We start from the raw sequence: 19,730 nt of genomic DNA, 5'->3' as shown, positions 1-19,730 counted from the left end.
AGGAAAGAGACTTGAGGAGAGGAGAGGAAGGCAGCCATGGGTTAGATGGAGGAGAAGCACATGACCGGTATAGATGGAGAAATCGGCTCAGATGAAGAACATTAGGAGGAATTTGGTGTTATGGATGCGAGGTAGCTTGATAGAAGTTATAGGAAGCAGATGGCATGGGATTGAGGCAGGGATCCCATGCCTGCCCCACCATGGGAGGTAGTTTAGAGGATTGATATCTGCCCTGCCCCACATTAACTAAGGCTATTTTAAAATATAACACCTGTGTGTGTGTGTTGATTGATTGCTAGCAGGGCCTACAGGCAATGCAGATATCTTTAAAAAAAAGTTATATACATATTCTGTTTCCTGTGGAGCTCTAAGGGGAAGCTGCTGTGGATGGCCTCTCTTAGGCATCTTGAGTTAGGGTGAGTGAGGTATCTCTGGTGTTGATGATTAGTACCTAGGATTTGAATCATATCAGCAGTTGAGGCCATCTTTGTAGGATAAAAGGGATTCAAAGTTTGGACCTTCCCCCAAGGACTGTGGCTATCTGAAGCTAAGAAAAAGAGGTAGCACAGTTCGTCTGTGTCCTGGTATCCACCCCACATGGCAGGAAGAGTCTTTCTTACTTAAAGTACCTCAGGAGGAAAGGTGGGGCAGTGGAGTCTTTGGCCAGATTCATTCTGGTGGAAAGGGAAGATGTCAGGAGGATCAGGTAAGATGAATGCACATAAGGTGTACTTTAGGAAACCCTTTTTTACATAGGCATAGCTGGGTCATGTGCATGTTATGCAAGATCGGTCCCCCGCCTTGCCTCCGGGCCCCCCTTGGTCAACAGATGTCTGTACCAGCTCACTTCTCCTGAGAGGGTTTAGGATCTCATGGAGGGGAAGAACTTGACCTAAGCTGGAGACATCTGTGAGGCTTGTGAGTTCCCAGGCTGGACACATCCAGGTGAGAAGTCCAGGGACTATTTAAGGAAACTCCAGGCCAGAACACAGGCAGGGACTCACAAAGCCTTCCCAGGACTGCTATTACACAAACAGCCTTGGGCAGGGCTCTCAGTCTGAGCCCTCTGGCCTCTTTCCTGGCTTAAGTTGAGCAATTTGACCCAGCTCATCTGAGCAAAACTCAGTGTGTCAAGATTCAAACTGAGAACTGACAGAGTTTCATTGTCTAAACCCAGGATTCCAGGACCCTCCCTGCCCTCCTGCAGCCAGACTGGTTCGTTCCACCTCAGCTGGTCAGATATGCCTTATCATGCTTGGTCTCCCTTTTAGGCCTATTTCTTAATCTTCGTCCTAGTGAATTCTGAGTTAAAATCATCTAGCCCTGAGGCTTTCCCCTCTTCCCGCTTGGTTCGGAGACATTCAATGACTGCGTCTTTTCCTTAGGGGTTATAGAGGCATTTAACTTGTTTTCCTGATCTTGATTTAGATTTGGTAACTGGAGTCTACCAATCTACCAAAAAAAAAATGTCCATTTTATTTAGATTTTCCAATTTTGTAGACTATGGTTTTTTGAAGTAAGACCTAATTTGTCTTTGGTTTTTTTTCACCAGTGTCTGTTGTTATGTTCTGTTTTTCTTTTCTGATTTTGTTGATTTGGATATTTTCTCTCTGCCTTTTAGTTAGTTTGGTTGCGTGTGTGTCTTTTGTCTATCTTGGTGACTTTCTTGAAGAACTGCTCCTTGCTTCTCCTCATTCTTGGTATTGTCCTCTGTTTCCAGTGTGTTGACTTCAGCTTGAGTTGGATTATTTGCAGCTATCTACTCCTCTTGTGTGTGTTAGCCTCTTTAGTTGTGGAAGCTTCCAGAGGTGCTGTTAAGTGGCTAGTATGGAATCTCCCCAGTTTCTGTATGAAGGCACTCAGTGCTACACACTTTCCTCTTAGTACTGCTTTCATTGTGTCCCATAAGCTTGGGTATGTTTTGCCTTCATTTTCATTGACTTTTAGACAGTCATTAATTTCTTTTTCATTTCTTCCTTGGCCCAGTTGTCACTGAGTAGGGAGTTGCTCATTTTCCATGATTGTGTAGGGTTTTTGTTATTTCTGTTGTTGAGATCCATCTTAATCCATGGTGATCTGAGAAAGCACAATGGGTAATTTCAATTTTTTTGTATAAGTTACGATTTGCTTTGTAACTGACTACATACTGCCAGTTTTAGAGAAGGTTCCATGTGGCACAAAGAAGAGAGAATATTCTTTTGTGCTTTGGGTGAAAAGTTCTGTAGATAACCATTGGGTTCACTAGATTCATTCCATCTGTTGGTGTCATCATTTCTCTGTTTTGTTTCTGCCTCAGTTATCTGTCCATTGGTTAGAGTGGGGCACTGAATTCTCCCACAATTGTGGTGTCTGCATCGTCGTGTGCTTTAATAACAGGTTTGTTCGGGTTTTGTTGCTATTTGTTTGTTTTGTTTTTTAATTTTTTTTTAATAAAGGTGTGTGCCCTTGTATATTGTTCAAAGATGTTCTCAATTGGAATGCCCTCTTGGTAGGCTTTTCCTTTAGTGAGAATGGCATATTCTTCCTTATCTCTTTTCATTAATTTTGGTTGAAATTCTACTGTTTCATGCTGTACTAGTCTATTAAAGAGCCGGCTCTGGAGTTGGATTAGACACCCAGTCTCACAACCCAAGCATGCTTGTTTTAAAATTCCCTCGAACATTCCTGTTCTGGGTCAGGAGACCATCTGACACTAGGACAAAGAGAGAAAACAAAGCTAAACAGCCCATGCAAAGACACTATGTGACTTCAAAGGGTTAAAATATAAGCTGTACTTTAGGATCTTAAAGAAAAAATATTTTTTAAAAGATGTATTGAGTAGTTAGACAGCATGTGTGCCTGCACGCCAGAAGAGGGCACCAGATCTGACTACAGATGGTTGTGAACCACATGGTTAGTTGCTGGAAATTGAACTCAGGGTCTCTGAGACAGGATTTGTAGTCTTATTGAATATTGTTAAAAATCCCTATAGAGGGTATATACCATTGGAGTCTTTCTGCTTCTGGGATAACTCACTCATTATGATCATTTCTAGCTCAATCCATTCATCCGCAAATTTCGGGAATTCCTTGTTTTTAATACCTGAATAGTATTCCATAGTGTATATGTACCACAGTTTCTTTATCCATTCTTCTATTGATGGACACTTAGGCTGTTTCCATGTTCTGGCTATTATGAATAAGGCTGCTATGAACATGGTTGAGCAAATTTTCTTGTTGTGTGCTAGAGCATCTTCTGGGTATATTCCAAGGAGTGGAATAGCTGGGTCTTGAGGAAGCCCTAGTCCCATTTTTCTGAGATAGCACCAGATAGATTTCCAAAGTGGCTGTACTAGTTTGCATTCCCACCAGCAATGAAGGAGTGTTCCTCTCTCTCCACATCCTCGCCAGCAGGTGGTGTCCCTTGAATTTTTGATTTTAGCCATTCTGATAGGTGTAAGATGGAATCTCAGAGTTGTTTTGATTTGCATTTCCCTGATGATTAAGAAGGTTTAGCATTTCTTTACGTGTTTCTCAGCCATTTGATAATCCTCTGTTGAGAATTCTCTGTTTAGTTCCAAGCCCTACTTCTCAATTGGGTTATTTGGATTGGTGGTGTTTCATTTCTTGAGTTCTTTATATATTTTGGATATTAGACCTTTGTCAAATGTAGGGTTGGTGAAGATCTTTTCCCAGTCCGTAGGCTATTGCTTTGTTCTCTTGACAGCTGAGCTAGAAATGATCATAATGAGTGAGTTATCCCAGAAGCAGAAAGAGTCAAATGGTATATACTCACTTATATCTGCATATTAGCCCAAGGGGCATGTCCCAGGAAAGCCTTCACTTACCAGGAAACTGGGACAGAGGAGAGGACTTCCTATTGGGAATCTAGATGAGAGAAGCATGGGAGAATGGCAAAGTAGAAGGATCCAGAGGGTCCTAGAAACCAACAAGTAGAACATTATGATAGGCAGATTTGGGCCAAGGGGTCCCGCTCAAACTAAGGAACCAGCCAAGGACAATACAGGCAGTAAACTTTAAAGCCCTACCCAGATCTAGCCAATGGTCAGAACATTCTCCACAGTAGAGTGGAGAGTGGGATGTGACTCTCTCACATACTCTGGTGCCTCATATTTGACCATGTCCTCTGGAGGGGAAGAACTGGTGGCACTCAGAGAAAGGACAGCAGGTTACCAAGAAGAGACTTGATAACCTTTGAGCATGTACAGGGGGAGATAATCCCCCTCAGGAACAGTCATAGGGGAGGGGAATAAGGGGAATATGGGAGGGAGGGAAGAATGGGAGGATACAAGGCATGGGATAAACATTGAGATGTAACAAGAATAAATTAATAAAAAAAATCCCTAAAGAAAACTGAAACAGCCTGGTGTCAGCATTTTCTGAGTTCCTATAGATGTGGGGTTTTTATAGTTTCCTGTTTAATGCCATCTAGGATACGGATAACTATCTTATTCTACAACTGAATGGCTTACCTGACAAATACTGAATAAGCTTTTCAGGGTATCTGCCTGCATCTGCAGACACACACAAACAGGTTAAAATGTAAAATAAAACACTCAGTCTAAACTATCTGGTTTGTAAGGACCAAACAAACTCCCTTTTGAAAAAGAGACTCCATTTTGCAAAGGAAACTCCATTTTGTCTTCAACCTAGGCAAGGGCTGAACCCAGATTCCAGACTAAGCACACACTAGCCTAAACAGAAAAAATGTTCACTGCCACACAATCAGCTCACCTTGAGAAAGTCCAAATACACTCTCTGCTGGTCAAGCTGAGCAGCAGGGGGTCTGGCACATAGCAACAACCAATTAGGAGAGGCAAGGTCGAGGTTCCTAATGCCCCCATGACTGCCTCAGCCAATATTTTCTATAGGCCAACTTGTCCTACACCTATTACCCAACCATGAAACTCGAAGTCTTGTAACTCTCTGCTTGCAGCTTTTCTGCCCATATGTCATCCAATCATATACTGTAGAACCCAATTCTTTGTCTAAAACCTATAACAAACCCCTCTCCATTGAGAATCCAGGCCACTTCCCTGCACCTGCTGCATCAGGGCATTGGAGGTGTGTCCTGGGTTCCAACCTGCAATATAAACACAACCTTGCCACTGCATTTGGACTTGGCTCTTGGGTGGTCTGTTCAGAGAGTCTCTCAAAATTTGGACATAACATTGTTAGTAACTCCAAACATGCCTACTTAAGATAACCAGAGCTGGATTCGTGAACACTTAATATGCAATCCAAAAAGGTGATAGGTAAGATGATTGACCCTTCCTGGGAATATCCAATTCAAATGCAGCCCACCTAGGAAAGCACTCACAGCCAGACCCACAAGAGTTTCTGCAGCACACAGAAACAGGCTCCCTCTTCTCCACTGCGTTCAGTAGTTTTGCCAATGCTTTACATTTCACCCAGGCCTCAACGTGTCCATCACCTAGCAAGACAGAAGGCCGACCTGTCACTGCTCTAACCCCCCTACCTTGGCTTGCGAGCTCTGCTCACTATGCCTACATCATCAGCCTCAGCTGCACCTAAGCATCAAGCCCCGCCTACCACTACTACCTAAGTCATCCCAGCCCCACTCACAATACCTCCAGCACAAGCTACCCCAGCACAGACACCTTCTGTCCCGGCACCCCAGACACACATCTACAGCCCCTTCACTCAGCACGCACAGCTTCTTACTGAGAATGTATAATACTTCCCCCAACAGACAGGATTCTCAACCCGTGGGTCGTGACCCACATACCAGCTATGTATGTTGTGGTTCCATTTGTAACCGTGGCAAAATTCCAGTTGTAAAATAGCAACGACACACATGAGGGGCTGTGTTAAAGAGTCACAGCATTAGGAAGGTTGAAACCCACTGCCCTTCCCTGACCTTTGCAACCACAGCCCCCACCCACTACTCTATCTCAGCAGGTCACAGTGCCCCACTGCTACAGGTGTTCTCTGCCAAATGAAGTTCAAGTGAGGATTCAGCCTTCTGCCCCCTCCTCAGAAAGTGACCACTCACATCATAGCCTTGGCCTGGTGCTCTGCATTCCCTGCTCACTTATCTCACCACTCACACAGCCCAGCCCACAACAACTGCCACAGCAGAAACAGCCTTGGGCCCCCTTCTCCTTCAGCGGTTCTGGGCAACATTAAGTAGGGACCAAAAGTTACACTGACACAATCCAGCACTTAGTGAAAGGCCAGACTTCAATCAAACCCTGCATCAGCAAGAGAGCTCAGTCCACCACTCTTCAGTCAGCTCTCACAACCCCACACTAGTATACACCCACACAGCCCCATCCTGCTCTTAGGGTGACCCTGCCCCCTCTCAGGTCAACATCCAGAGCCCAGCCCAATTTTGTAAGTGATCACCCTGACAGTCCCTTACCTCCACACTGCAGGATCCATATCCATGCCCTCAACACCTCACTACTTCCTGCTTCCCTAGTAATCAGGTGGGCGGGACCCCATGCAGATGCAGGGTGGCCCTCACACCCCTGCCTGAGTCAGCCTACCTCACCCCCTCAGCTGTTAGCACTCCAGAACACCGCCCCTCCCCTACCCATGGCCCCCAGCTAGTGCCTCTTCCCAAGGGCACAGAGTTTCCTTCTCCAGCTCTTACTAGGTCCAGATCCACCCACCCTTCCACCCTAGCATACAAGCCCCGCCCACCACTATTGACCTCAGCAGTCACAGCCCCACCCACAAGACCAGCACCAGTCCTCCTGCTGCAGGGCACCCTTTCCTTACTTCCAAGTTTTCTCATAGACTTCTTCTCCATTCAGCCCTGGCCCATCCCCTAACACTCCTTTTTGACTTCTTTCTGGGCGGGCTGTTATGGAACTTTGCCCCTGCCCTCTTTAGAGGTCCTCAGAATGAGCCTGATCCAATGGTGTCCCTAATGGTTAGAACAGCCTGCTGTGCTGATCTCACAAACTGCCTGTTTGCAGAAGGCCAAGCCTTTAATTTCACCACTTGGGAGGCAGAGGCAGGCTGAGAACTGTGAGTTCCAGGGCAGCCTGGTCTACAAAACAAGTCCAGGACAGCCAAGGCTACACAGAGAAACCCTGTCTCAGAAAAAAAGGAAAGAAACAAGGAAAAGAATGAAGGAAAAAGAAATAGAAAAGAAAGTATGTGTCACGGACTGGGCAAAGGGAGCTGAGTGGATGTTTGTAAACTTCCCTCAACAGTGTTACATGAGCAAGTGGCTCAGGCCTGAACAATGGTACTCTGTGGTGCTAAGCACCCCCTCAACTTGGGTGAACGTCTTTCGGCCTGAACCTCAATGCATGGCCAGGACACTGAGACCTGGAGGCCTGTGCTGCCTGGTGACCACAAGGCTGAGCCCACACAGGGAACCTAACAATGAAAGCCTTGGAATCCACTGGAAGAAAAGGAATCTCTGAATCAGAGTTTGTAACCTTTGCCCTCCTGTGGCTGTGATCTCCCTCCTGGAGGATCTCAAGCAGAGCTGGGTCTGCCCCACCTCCTGCCACCCACTCTTCCTCCTTCCTTCTGAGTGTGGAGGCAGGCAGGTGGCAAGCTCTGTGCTGCTCCTCCTGGGCCCTCCCCTTCTTGCCATTAGGCTGTGAGCTCAGTGAGGAGGCCCAGGTCACATGGCCTGTGTGCCCTGAAATTCCGCTGACTTTGATGCTCTGCTGCTTCTCAACAACATGCTGAGCAGCAGGGTTTTGCTTAAGGACAGGCCATGCAAACCTGGGGTTTGGTGCTCTTGTGCCTGTCTGTGCAGTTTGAGAGTCTGGGGTGGGGGAGGGGAAGTGGCACTCACTGGATAGGATGGAGGCTTCTAGAGAAAGGCGCCCACAAGGTCTTGCCAACCGAAGTGGCCTTGCCTGAGGGAACACAGAGGAGGGAGTGTCCCCTTGCCCTATTCAGGTGTCACAACTGTGTGAGTTGACATCACCATAGAGACAGTCAGTCCTCTGATTGTCCTGCCTGCTGACTCACTCTGAGGTCACTGCCTCCAGTACCAACCCTAACTTCAGCTGAGAAGCATTTACAGAAGAGACCATGTTGCCCCTTTTGGTCAACACATTCTGGGCTGTTAGATCCAAAGGCACCTAGTTCCCCTTCAGCAAAAGGAACCATTTCCCTTCTGTCAGGCAAAATGGGCAGATAGCTGTGTCTGATGCCTATGAGCACAACAAAGCTCATGCCGCCTTCCTGGCTACTTCAGTATAACACATGTCTGCCTAAAAGTCAGTTAGTTATAGAAAACACACAGGAAGGATTACTAAGCATGGTTGCTGGGATCTCATTGAATGACTTACATAGTGATTATCAAATTCTACCTGGGTAAAGCAATCTTTATCTTCTTTTAGGGATAAGGTTTCTTTCTTTCTCTTCTCTCTCTCTCTCTCTCTCTCTCTCTCTCTCTCTCTCTCTCTCTCTCTCTCTCTCTCTCTTCCTTCCTTCCTGCCTTTCTTTCTTCTAAAGATAAGTTTCCTGTGTTTACCCTTGTCTGTCCTAGACTCGTGTTTTAGACATGGCTGGCCTTGAACTCACCTAGATCTGCCTGCTTCTGCCTCCCTTAGTTCTGAGATCACAGGCTTGCACCTGTGACACCTGGCCCTAAAATCTCTTTTTGTTGTTACATGAAAAAGGTATCACTGCCTTTAATCCCAGCACTCGCTCAGGGAATGCCAAAACAGGTTAAACTCTGGGAGGTCAAGGCCTGCCTGGTCTACAGAGTGAGTTCCCAGACAACCAGGCCTAACACAGAGAAACCCTGCCTCAAAATAAGAACAGGCATCTGTTTCGAGTCAATTTCCACACAGCCAAAGTTCCTGTATGATCTAGGAGGTATCTGGAAAGAGCCATCACCTCAGGCATATGAGACTTCCTGGGTTGTCAAACAGGTCAGAGCACTGGGTTTATGCAAAGGCTCTGAGAATCCTTCAACACAACAACACAAAGACTCTGAGATAATGATCACCTGCCAAAGGCAGCTTCATAGCTGAGCTGCTGTCACTCCACATTCGGGATAGATACAATGGGTCTGCTAAAATTCTGCTGTGCACTAGTCCTTTTGTTCTGACCACAATTCCTAGAAGATAGGTCCCCTCGAGCCCTGAATCCATGACACATGGCCAGCAATGTTCAGCCTCTTCCCATCTAATTGTTATGATGTGACTAACTGCATTCTGGCTCCTCTTAGCTGTCCAGAAGTGGAGGAGGGCAGGTCTCTGTCATTGGGTCTGCAGCTTCTCATCATCAGGCCATGTTTGCTGTGCCCAGAACTCTCAGCAGCCTACAAGGTCCTGTGGAGCTGAAATCAGTAGCTCAATCAGTACTCACCAGGCTGCAGCTGAGGCACCAGAAACAAGTTTCAGACACCAAAACCCGTACTAGAAGCCCATACCTAGGAGAGAGAAGGAGGAAATATTCCAAAATGGACTTCTCCTCACTTGGGGAGGACAGTGTGACCACTGTGGGCTCAGAGGAGCCGGGGTGCAATGGTGTTGAAAAGGCAGCTAAGTAAAGGCCCTGTCAGCTCACTCTCTCAGTGTAGACTCTAAAGACAAGGCAACATTGAGCCACCTTTGCCTTACAGAACATGGCCCACTCCAAGCTGTTCCCAGACCCATCCAGACTGCCATGCCATCATGAAGGGGATGGTAAAGAGAACCTCTCTTGTGCTGTGCCCCCTGACCTTCCTGATATGGCAACAAGTATCTCAATGTTTGGAGAAATGGAGAATTGTAAGGAAATGCCCTCTATGCTAAGTATCTCCTGCTGCAGTGTGGGTTGCACAGATAAAGAGCCCTTAGTGTCTGTGCCCCCCACAGGCACATCATGTGCGCTTCCTCATGTTGTTATTTCAGCCCAAACACATGTAGTGTATGAACAGCATCCAGGAGACCAGGTGCCTGGTCCAGGGCGAGGCACTGAGTCGACACTGATGCCCTGGCAAATGTGTGATGAACAGGGAAAGCCCCCAATCCTTCTGCAGTACAAGAGCTCTGTGGAGAGGTTTCCCCAGCAAGGAAGGCTGGCTCCCACCCAGCTATTTCTTATCTTACAAATCCTAAATATAGCTCTGATTCCTTGAGGTTGAGGAACATGTATTAGGTGGCCAGGTGAGGTGGCACACAGGTGCAATCCCAGCACCTGCGAGACAAAGACAGGCATATCTTTGTGAGTTCCAGGCCAGCCTGGTCTACAACGGGAGTCCAGGACAGCCATGGCTACAATGAAAAACCCCATCTCAATAAGCCAAAAATAAAAAAAAAAGAAAAAAGAAAAAAGAAAAAAGAAAAAAGTGTTATGTGGAGGACTTTTTGTAGCAAGCATTTGCAGGTTCCTTTGTAAAGTTTCTAGTGTCTGTCTTCCTCATGTGTCAGGCAATTTCCTACCCAGAAGCGATGAGAGGAAAGGCCTGCGTCTAGCAACCCAGGGTACAGTAGTGTCCATCTCTTAGCAGACAGGCAATCGTTTCAGGTGTGCTTACACAGGGCTAAGGGAAGCTTGGCTGTGACCCAGGGCTGCTGCTCAGAAACTTCCTGGCAACATCGGCGGAGGGCAGGGACCCAGGAGAAGGGAATCTTGTGTTTCCAGATACCTGACTAGTGTGTGGAGACTCCACCAGGTCAGTAGCTATAGCCTTCTGCACCCAGTTTGCTGAGGGCACAAAATTGTGGCTGCTGTCCATGGAAGGGCAAGGCTGACCCAAGGATGTGGAAGCCTGAGCCTCCGGAATAGTGCCAAGGGTTAGCTAGCATAGCACTCAGACTCTGGGCTCAACTTTAAGATGTTTTTCAGCACCACGAGATATGTTTTAATGTAGTAAGAACTGAAACTGGCCTATCTTCAAAAAATGGTGACTTTTTCCCGGTCTTTACTGGACTGGGATTTCATGAGCTTCTTTTGTTTTTGAATGATTATACTTGTGTTATCTGCATATTTCTTCTCCTTGTTTATGTCTTCCTCCTCCCAGCAGTCGGGAGACAGAGGCTCTCTGTGAGTTTGAGGCCAGCTTGGTCTACAAAGTGAGTCCAGGACAGCCAAGGTTACACAGAGAAACCCTGTCTCAAAAAAAAAAAAAAGAAAAAGAAAAAGAAAATGTCCAGGAACATGACAAAATGTCCTGAACCAAGAAACTGATTCTGAAGCATCCAAGGGAAGTAAGGTACTTCCCATTCCTGGAAACTCACACAACTGACTGTGCCTCCTGCCTTCTAAACCCTGAATCCAAAAAAGCACAGTGTGCCCTTCACCATTCCTGACATGTCAGAAATTGGCTCTGATACCCTAGTGCTCTTGCGAATCTGAAATAAGCTGTTGATAATTCTCTAGGCATATTGAAATATTGCTCTGTGCCACAGGTACTGTATCCAGATATCTCCATGGATGTAGATGGCAATGTGGAGGTTTGAGGGGGCTTATGACCACAGTCACTATGAACTTTGCTTTAGGACCCAGAACAAGATGCACACTTGCTTGACCCTTTAGGCCTGTGCACTTGGACTCTGAGGCCCTGACTTACACATTGACCACGAAAGTCACATGTCCTCTTTTCTCTGGAACACTGTGAAGTAGACTCCATGGGCTGATTTCCACCAGGAAGGACTAGCGGGAGGGGAAGTGGCTAGTTCCCACAAGAAGGCCCGCAGTATATGTTTATTCCCGTGTCTTCATCCATTGTTGGGGTTGGGGGGATAGAGTTATTTTCTGAGGTGCCTGGAGCTTGGAGCATACCTTCCTGCTAAAGTCAGTCTGGAGGCCCTCCCCCACCCTTCAAAACACACATTCTGGTTGTTGGGAAACTAAGCACCATTTTGAGATGTTCCTGGAAGGATGATGGGCTCCCCATGCTTACTGAGGGCAGGTGAGTACTTTAGGAGAGGTGGTCCCCTAATGAGGCAGCTGATACCCCTGTTCAGGCAAGAACCAAGTGAGGCCCACAATGATAAACAAGAACCACATGGACAAACAGGTCCCATATGCTCCTAGAGATAGGCAGCCTTAAGACACTCTGAGAGCATGCATTCGCCCTCTACAAAGAAGCCTACTAGGTTGTGCATAGTACTGCAACAAGCTTTGTCTGTGACCACTGGAGTGTACATGAGCTACTTTTTTGGTTGCTGGATTAAAACACCATGACCCAAAGCAACTTAAGGAAGGAAGAGATTTTTATTTTGGCCTATATTTCCAGAGGGAAAGTCCGTAATGGCAGGAGATGCAACATCAGTAAGTGCCAGAGAACTAAGCAGAGAGATGAAGTTTTCAACCACACACCAAAGAGAGATTTAGCTGGAAATAGGATGAGGCTGTGAGCACCCAGAGTCTATTTCTAATGGCATCCTTCCTCCAGCATGGCTACACTACTTCCCCAAACAGTCTGTGGGTGTCTGCAGCAATGACAAAACACCATGGTCAAATGTAACTAGGGCATCAAAGGGTTTACTTCACCTTGCAGATTATAAATCTGTGGTGGTTTAAATAAAAATGGCCCTGATAGGCCCAAGGGCATGCCATCATTAGAAGGCATGGCCTCCTGGCATAGAAGTGGCTTTGTTGGAGAATGTGTGTCATTGGGAGGGGTGGGTTGTGAAGTTTCAGATGCTCAAGGCAGGCCTAGTGGCTCACTGTCTCTCTCATCTGTGGATCCAGAGATAGAGCTCTCAGCTGCGTCTCCAGTGCCAAGTCGGCCCACATGTCACCATGTTCCCTGCCATGATGCTAATGGACTGAACTTCTGACACTGTCAGCCAGCCCCAATCAAATGTTTCTTCTACAAGAGTTGCCTTTGTCATAGTGTATCTGTGCAGCAATAAAACCACAAGACACAAGTATGCCATAAAAATGGAGTTTCTTTAGCTATTGTACTGATTTCTGGTCCACCTCAGTGACAGAGAAGCCTGTTCTGAGATTTTTACCACAGACAAGAGGAGGCACGCACAGGAAGAGCCATATGTCTTCTCCCTTGAGGCCATCAGAGGTGCAGGCAGGAACAGAGTCCTGTGGCCTTAGGCCACCCCACCCCACCCCCAAGCAAAATCCTTGGGCACTTCCCAGGCTACAGCTGTCAGAGACACCTGACCTTTGCCCTTACTCCCTCAGACCTGTGAGTCTCCATCCTTTCCACAGCACAGGCTAGTACAAGGCCTTCACTCACCCTGACTGGAAAATGGGATGGGACCTTTGACCTCCAGGTCATTCTATTCTGGTCCGGAATCAAGGAGGGCCTGGGCTAGCCCTCCGGAAGTGGAAAGCAGGCCAACTGCCAGATGCTGAATGACACAGGAGGGGAAAGCAATCTGAAACACTTCCCATTATTCATATACATTAAGTCATCTCCTCCTGCCTTTATAACTTGAAGTTACACATCTCACATTATTTACTTAGACCCTCAGAATGCAATATTTCATATTCTGAGACCTATATGTTCCTGACAACACCTTTTTAGACCCTTAGGCTTTTATTGCTGTGAGGAGACAACCATGATCATGGAAAGTTTCACATAGGAAAACCTTTTATTGGGGCTGGCTGACAGTTTCTGGGGTTCAATCCACTATCATTATGGTGGGAAACATGGCGGCCTGCAGGCAGACATGGGGCTGGAGAAAGAGCTGGGAGTTCTACATCTTGATCTGTATAGGCAGGAGGAGACTGTGTGCCACACTGGGCATAGCTTGAGCATAAATTACCTCAAAGCTGCCTTCCACAGTGGCACACTTCTTCCAACAATGCTACAGGGACTCCAACAAGCCACACCTCCTAGTGGTACCACTCTCTATGGGCCAAGCATTCAAACAGAGGAATGGCCTCAAAGGGGACAAACCTATTGCAGCCAGAACAACCAGCCTGCTGTTTTCGATGGGTTCCTTCACTGCCTAAGCTTGGCTGTGCTGGAACTTTCTCTGAGTGCCTGAGGGCACCATTCCTTGTATTCCATTTAGTATCTTTAATCTATTTATCTCCTTGACCACAGGATTTACCTCCTTTCTCCTAGTACAGTACATTTTGTGTGTTTCCTTGCTCATCTTGCTCCTATTAACCAAGCACTCTTCATATGAGTGAAGAGTAGCTCGGTGTGGTGGCCCACCCCATTAATCAGTGGTCTCTGACTGAGAGAGCATAAAGGTCAACAGGCCTCAAAGTACATGTGACATCTATCCTATGGATGGTTTCAGCTAGCTGGAAGATATGGTGGGAGACAAAAATACCACTGTAATAATAATTATAGGACTAATAAAAACATTAGGCCATGCTTCTAAATTAACGAAAATGTATCGGCGCTCAGCTAAATCAAGTATCCACACCTTTAAAAATCATACTTTGTCACAGTTTAGCATGGGGAAAACCTCCCAGAGAGAACACCCAAACTTAGAACCTACTGTGGGCAGAAAGGATACAAACTGAGGAGAAAAAAGAACGCAGAACTGAGGGCCTCTAACTGATCTGCCATACCTTCCTGTAAACTCAAGTTGTTTCCCAAACTTTACCTATTAGAAAGATGGAAGAGAAGAACAATTTCTTAATAATAGTGTTATTTTCCCCAGCCCAAACCTTCCAAGGTGCAAAAGACACACAAGCTTGTTTAACGCACATTCCTTCGTGGGCCAGAGCATTTCACAGGTGCTGCTCCAAGCTGCCTGTGGGCTCTACTCCTACAGGGCTACGATGGCTGCGACACTTGGCAGCTTGGACAGGCAGAACTAGGAGGTCAACAGTCTTCTAGACCAACCTGAGGAATGGAGTTAACCACCCAGATTGTTTAAAAAATTAGAGACTGCTATGGTCCCTCTCCGAGTTGCCATAGCAGAAGGCTCCTTTTTCTTTTTTGGCTTTGTTTTGACTGTCACTGTTATGGATTTTTTTGCAGTGTGCTTAGTGGTGATCATAATTTTCTGTACCTTCTCCAAGAGAGTTTATGGGAAAAGCAGTAAAATATCTGAGAGATGTGAGGCTCAGTTAGCGACTATTAAAAAAACAAACAAAACAAACAAAAAAACTCTTCTCCATAGAGTTGATTGCAACTGAAATTTAAAACTCCTTACTAGTGAGTCAGCTCTTTCTAAAAAGGGTCCTCCTATGCAATATGACAATAACTAAATTGAAAAAAAAAAGATGGACAAGGCTTTGCTTACTAAAGCCTAAATTGACACAACTGACCCAAGACTTAGAATTTTCTTGCTTCCTTGAATGATTTTTGCTTAAGATTTTTAAAGATTTTGAGTGCAATTGAGATCAAATATTGGAGCAGCGAGGTGGTGACAGAAGCCCATAATCCCAGCACAACAGAGACACAAACAGAAAGATCTCTACGAGTTTTGGCCAGCCTGGTATACATAGTCAGTCAGAGTGTGACCCCCCTGATGATAAAATAAGCTACTTACAAAGACAGTCTAAGACACAAGATGACAAATATCTCCTTAAAATTACTATGTAATCTCCTTTTTTCATAAAAATAGATTACATTTCCTTACTGATCTAAATTTAGATATGCATCAATTGAGGTTGATGTGAAGAAAAATAATGTCACACTGCTCTAAAATTACCATCCAGTTTCCTTAAAAGTGAGGCTTCCACAAGAGACATGATAGCAAAGGGCAGTTTGACCTCAGATCTATTGTTGCTGTTGGTCTTCATAAGGGCCCAAGGTTGAACAGGGATACAAACCTACAAACTATATGCCTCCCACGTCAAAAAGCTTTGTATACTGATTGATTTGAAGTGTTACTGCTTTGACTGCTGGCTTATGCCTCTAAACGTGGGACATTTTTTGTTTGTTTTTGTTGTTATAATTAATTTTTGTGCATATATATGTAATAATACAAATGTATATGTATATGCAAGAAACTACCTGAAGCAAGAAGAACCATGACACAACCAGGAATTATATAAATGCTACATTCTTAGTGTTTTGGCTATTTGTATTTGGCAGCCTTGAAGAAAACATCTTTTCTATCTTGGTGTGTCTAAAATCCTGAACATAGGATTCCAAGATGGCAGCGGCCTGTTTTGCACACTGCCTCTGATTAGCAGGAAAACCAGGACTGCAGGGCAACCTAAAGGCCAAACTGACAGCTACAAAAGACAAGTGCTGCCAATTCCCAGGTGAGAGGGATCCACGTTGTGTGGGGCACTGGTGTGTCCAACCCCTGGCCACCCAGTTAACCCAAAGGAAAAACAAATCCTAGGGACAGCCCACATTAGCTGCCATCTTGGGAAGGACCATGGGATTTCCCTGCAGCTTCTGGCTCTAACCCCCTGTCTGCTGCTTGCGAGATCCAGGACAGAAGGCCTGTGGGATATAGTCTTTTGCTTGACAGATCAGTAGACGAGGATCTCATCCCTGTACATCAGTACTGAGGCATCTTCTACGGACTCAGAACCACAGAACATCACCTATAACCCTCCCCGCCTGCCCTCACCCTGAGGTCCCAGACTACAGATGGGGAAGCTTGGTGAGGGGATCACTCATACAAGTCAGCCTTAGTTTCCTTCACCACTGTTAAACCTATACACAGTAGCTTGATTATCCCAGTCTGTCTACCTATCTGCATGTCTGCCTGTCTGCCTGTCTGCCTGCAATGCCTGTCTGTCAGTGCTACAGTTTCAGCGAAGCACTCAGAGCTCACAACATGACTGACAGACACTTGGTCCCCTCCTCTTTCTGGGGTCCCCAAATGGCATCATGCACTGAATGCCTGGAGAGGGAGTGGGGTTGGCCTGTTCTTCCAAGTACACATAGGTGGAAATACCATTTGGGTGCCTTCTAGATGGGGTGGGGCTTCTGCAGACCTCTCTCAGGTCCTACATACATGCCTAATGCTAAGCCACTGTCAGGAATAACTGGACCTCTAAAAATAGCTCCTGTGTGTTTGTCTACAGTGCCCTACTGGGCAAAGGGCTGACTCCAGCAACTGGGAACTTGTTTGGCACAGTGTTCCCTCACCACAAGGGGACAGCTGTGGGGCCCTCTCTCTGCACTGTGCCTTCTGCCATCCACTCTCAGGTCTGACTCTCACCCTGGGGATGACGGGATCCGCTTTCAGGGAAACCAGACCATGTGACCCAGATGATCTGAAGTGCTTGTATCTGCACCAGAGCCATCACAGTCTGCTCTGAGGCTCCTGTGCTAAATCCCCAAGGAGGAGCCCCTGGGCACAGCCCTCCTGGCTGGCCTGCTAACCTCTCAATGAAGTAGCACTACTTGTGGCCCACCTATCCTGAGAGAGGCACTTTCAGTGCACCCTAAGCTCTTGCGGAGTCTGGGGCAAGGACCATCATGCCCTGTGGTGGAATCTTCAGTGATGGCCACCTGTCCTGGCCTGCTATCTACTCTCTTATGAGTTTCCGAAGTCCACCCGAAGTGCCTCTTAGCTTCTCTTCCTGGAAACCCAGTTTTCCTCGGCAGGAGTGGCAGCTCCCACTCAGGGTTCCCTAGGGTCAGCACAGAGCCATGCATGCTTTATGCAGTCCTCTCTCTGGGGGATGGGGCCTTCTCACATATTCATTAATGACCACGATAGCTTACCTGGTTGCCAATACCTACCTCCTCTGTCATACACCCCTGGCTCCCTTTTGCCTCAAGTGGTACCCCATGCTCCAAAGGCACATCTTCCTGAAAGAGGAGACAGAAGTCAAGATGAATCAGCTCTGGAAATGCCTGGCAAGGCCGACTGGAGAGCCAAAAGGCCATGCCCCTGCATTGTCCTGCAGACTCTGAAGTCTTTCCTCCCTTTCCTATCCCACAAAGCCCTTCAGGACTCTCAGCTCCAGGTTGCAGGTTTCAAGCCACCTCTGAGCCCTACATTAGCTCCTCAAGCACAAATCAGAGGTGGCATCTGTGGTCTATAGTGAGTCCAGTCCTAGAATCTGTGTTGCCACAGGGCAGCCATTGCATGTCTTCTGTCAGAGGTCCCATTCTGCCTCCTTGCTGCCCCTGCTTCTTACTTGTGTCAACCTGAGGCCTTATCCCCAGGGGAAATCTGCCTCCTCCTTCTCAATCCGCAGTCTGAAGCAAAGGCACAGTGGTTCAGTGTAGCCTCCTCTGAAGTTGGGCCAGTTCCAGTTCTTACTACATTACAACAAATCTCGTGGTGCTGAATATACATCTGAAAGTTGAGCCTAGAGTCTGCATGCTATGCTATCTAACCCTTGGCTCTATTCCAGAGGCCCAGGCTTCCACACCCCTGGGTCAGCCTTGCCCTTCCATGGACAGCAGCAGCAGTTTTGTGCCCTCAGCAATCTTGCTGCAGAAGGCTATAGCACTGACCTGGTGGTGTCTCCTCCCCAGCAGATTCCATTCTCCTGGGTCCCTGCCCTGTGCAGATGTTGCTAGGAAGTTTCTGAGCAGCAGCCCAGGGAGGGTCACAGCCAAGCATCCCTTAGCCCTGAATAAGCACACCTCACACTACTGCCTGTCTGCTAAGAGATGGACACTGCTGTACCCTGGCCTGGGAGATGCAGGCCTTTCATCTCAGCGCCTTGGGGTAGGAAATTGCCTGACACATGAGGAAGCCAGACACGAGAAACTTTGTAAAGGAACCTGCAAACGCTTGTTACAAAATGTCCTCCACTTAATTTTTTTTTTAGGCTCTTTGAGATGGGATTTCTCTGTGTAACCTTGGCTGACTTGGAACTCCCTTTGTATACCAGGCTGGCCTGGAACTCACAAAGATCTGCCTGCCTTTGTCTCCCAGGTGCTGGGCTTGCAGCCATGTGCCACCTCACCTGGCCACCTAATACTTGTTCATCAACCCCAAGGAATCAGCTATATATGGCTCTTGTGGGAAGCACTGTCAACCTGAATGGCATAATTTTTCATTGTCAACCCAAATGCCCCATCCCTCCTCCTCTTTCCTCCATCCCTCAACATGTACTGTGTATATTTATAGGTTTTTTATAATTTTAGGTTATTGAAACTATATGACTTCTTGAGGTTTTATCAAATAAAAAACAAAAAAGAAAGAAAGAAAGAAAGAAAGAAAGAAAGAAAGAAAGAAAGAAGGAAAGAAAAAAGTAGCTGGGTGGGAGCCAGCCTTCCTTGCTGGGGAAACCTCTCCACAGAGCTCTTGCACTGCAGAAGGACCAGGGGCATTCCCTGTTCATCACACATTTGCCAGGGCATCGGTGTCAACTCAGTGCTGGGCCCTAGACATGGCACCTGGCCTCCTGGATGCTGTTCATACACTACATGGGTCTGGGCTGAAAAAACGACATGAGGAAGCACATATGATGCGGGGGAGGGAGGGCACAGACACTAAGTGCTGTTTATCTGTGCAATCCACAGTGCAGCAGGAGATCCTTAGCACAGAGGGCATTTCCTTGCAGTTCTCCCTTTTTCTAAACACCAAGGTGTTTGGGGCCATGTCAGCAAGGTCAGGGGGGCACAGCACGAGGGAGGTCCTTTTTGCCATCCCCTATATGAGGGCATAGCAGTCTGGATGGGTCTGGGAACAGCATGGAGTGGGCCATTTCTGCAAGCCAATGGTGGTTAAGTGTTGCCTTGCTTTTAGAGTCTGCACTGTGAGAGTGAGCTGACAGGGCCTTTACTTAGCTGCCTTCTCAGCATCATTGCACCCCGGCTCCTCTGAGCCCACAGTGGTCACACCATCCTCTCCAAGTGAGGAGAAGTCCATTTTGGAATATATCCTCCTCCTCTCTCCTAGGTATGGGCTTCTAGCATGGGCTTTGGGGTCTGAAACTTGGTTCTGGTGCCTCAGCTGCAGCCTGGTGAGTACCAAGTGAGCTTCCAGCTCC

This window comes from Acomys minous (genome assembly GCF_964271855.1).
Source record: "Acomys minous genome assembly, chromosome: 7".
Taxonomy (NCBI): domain Eukaryota; kingdom Metazoa; phylum Chordata; class Mammalia; order Rodentia; family Muridae; genus Acomys; species Acomys minous.
This window is presented reverse-complemented; position numbering follows the sequence as displayed.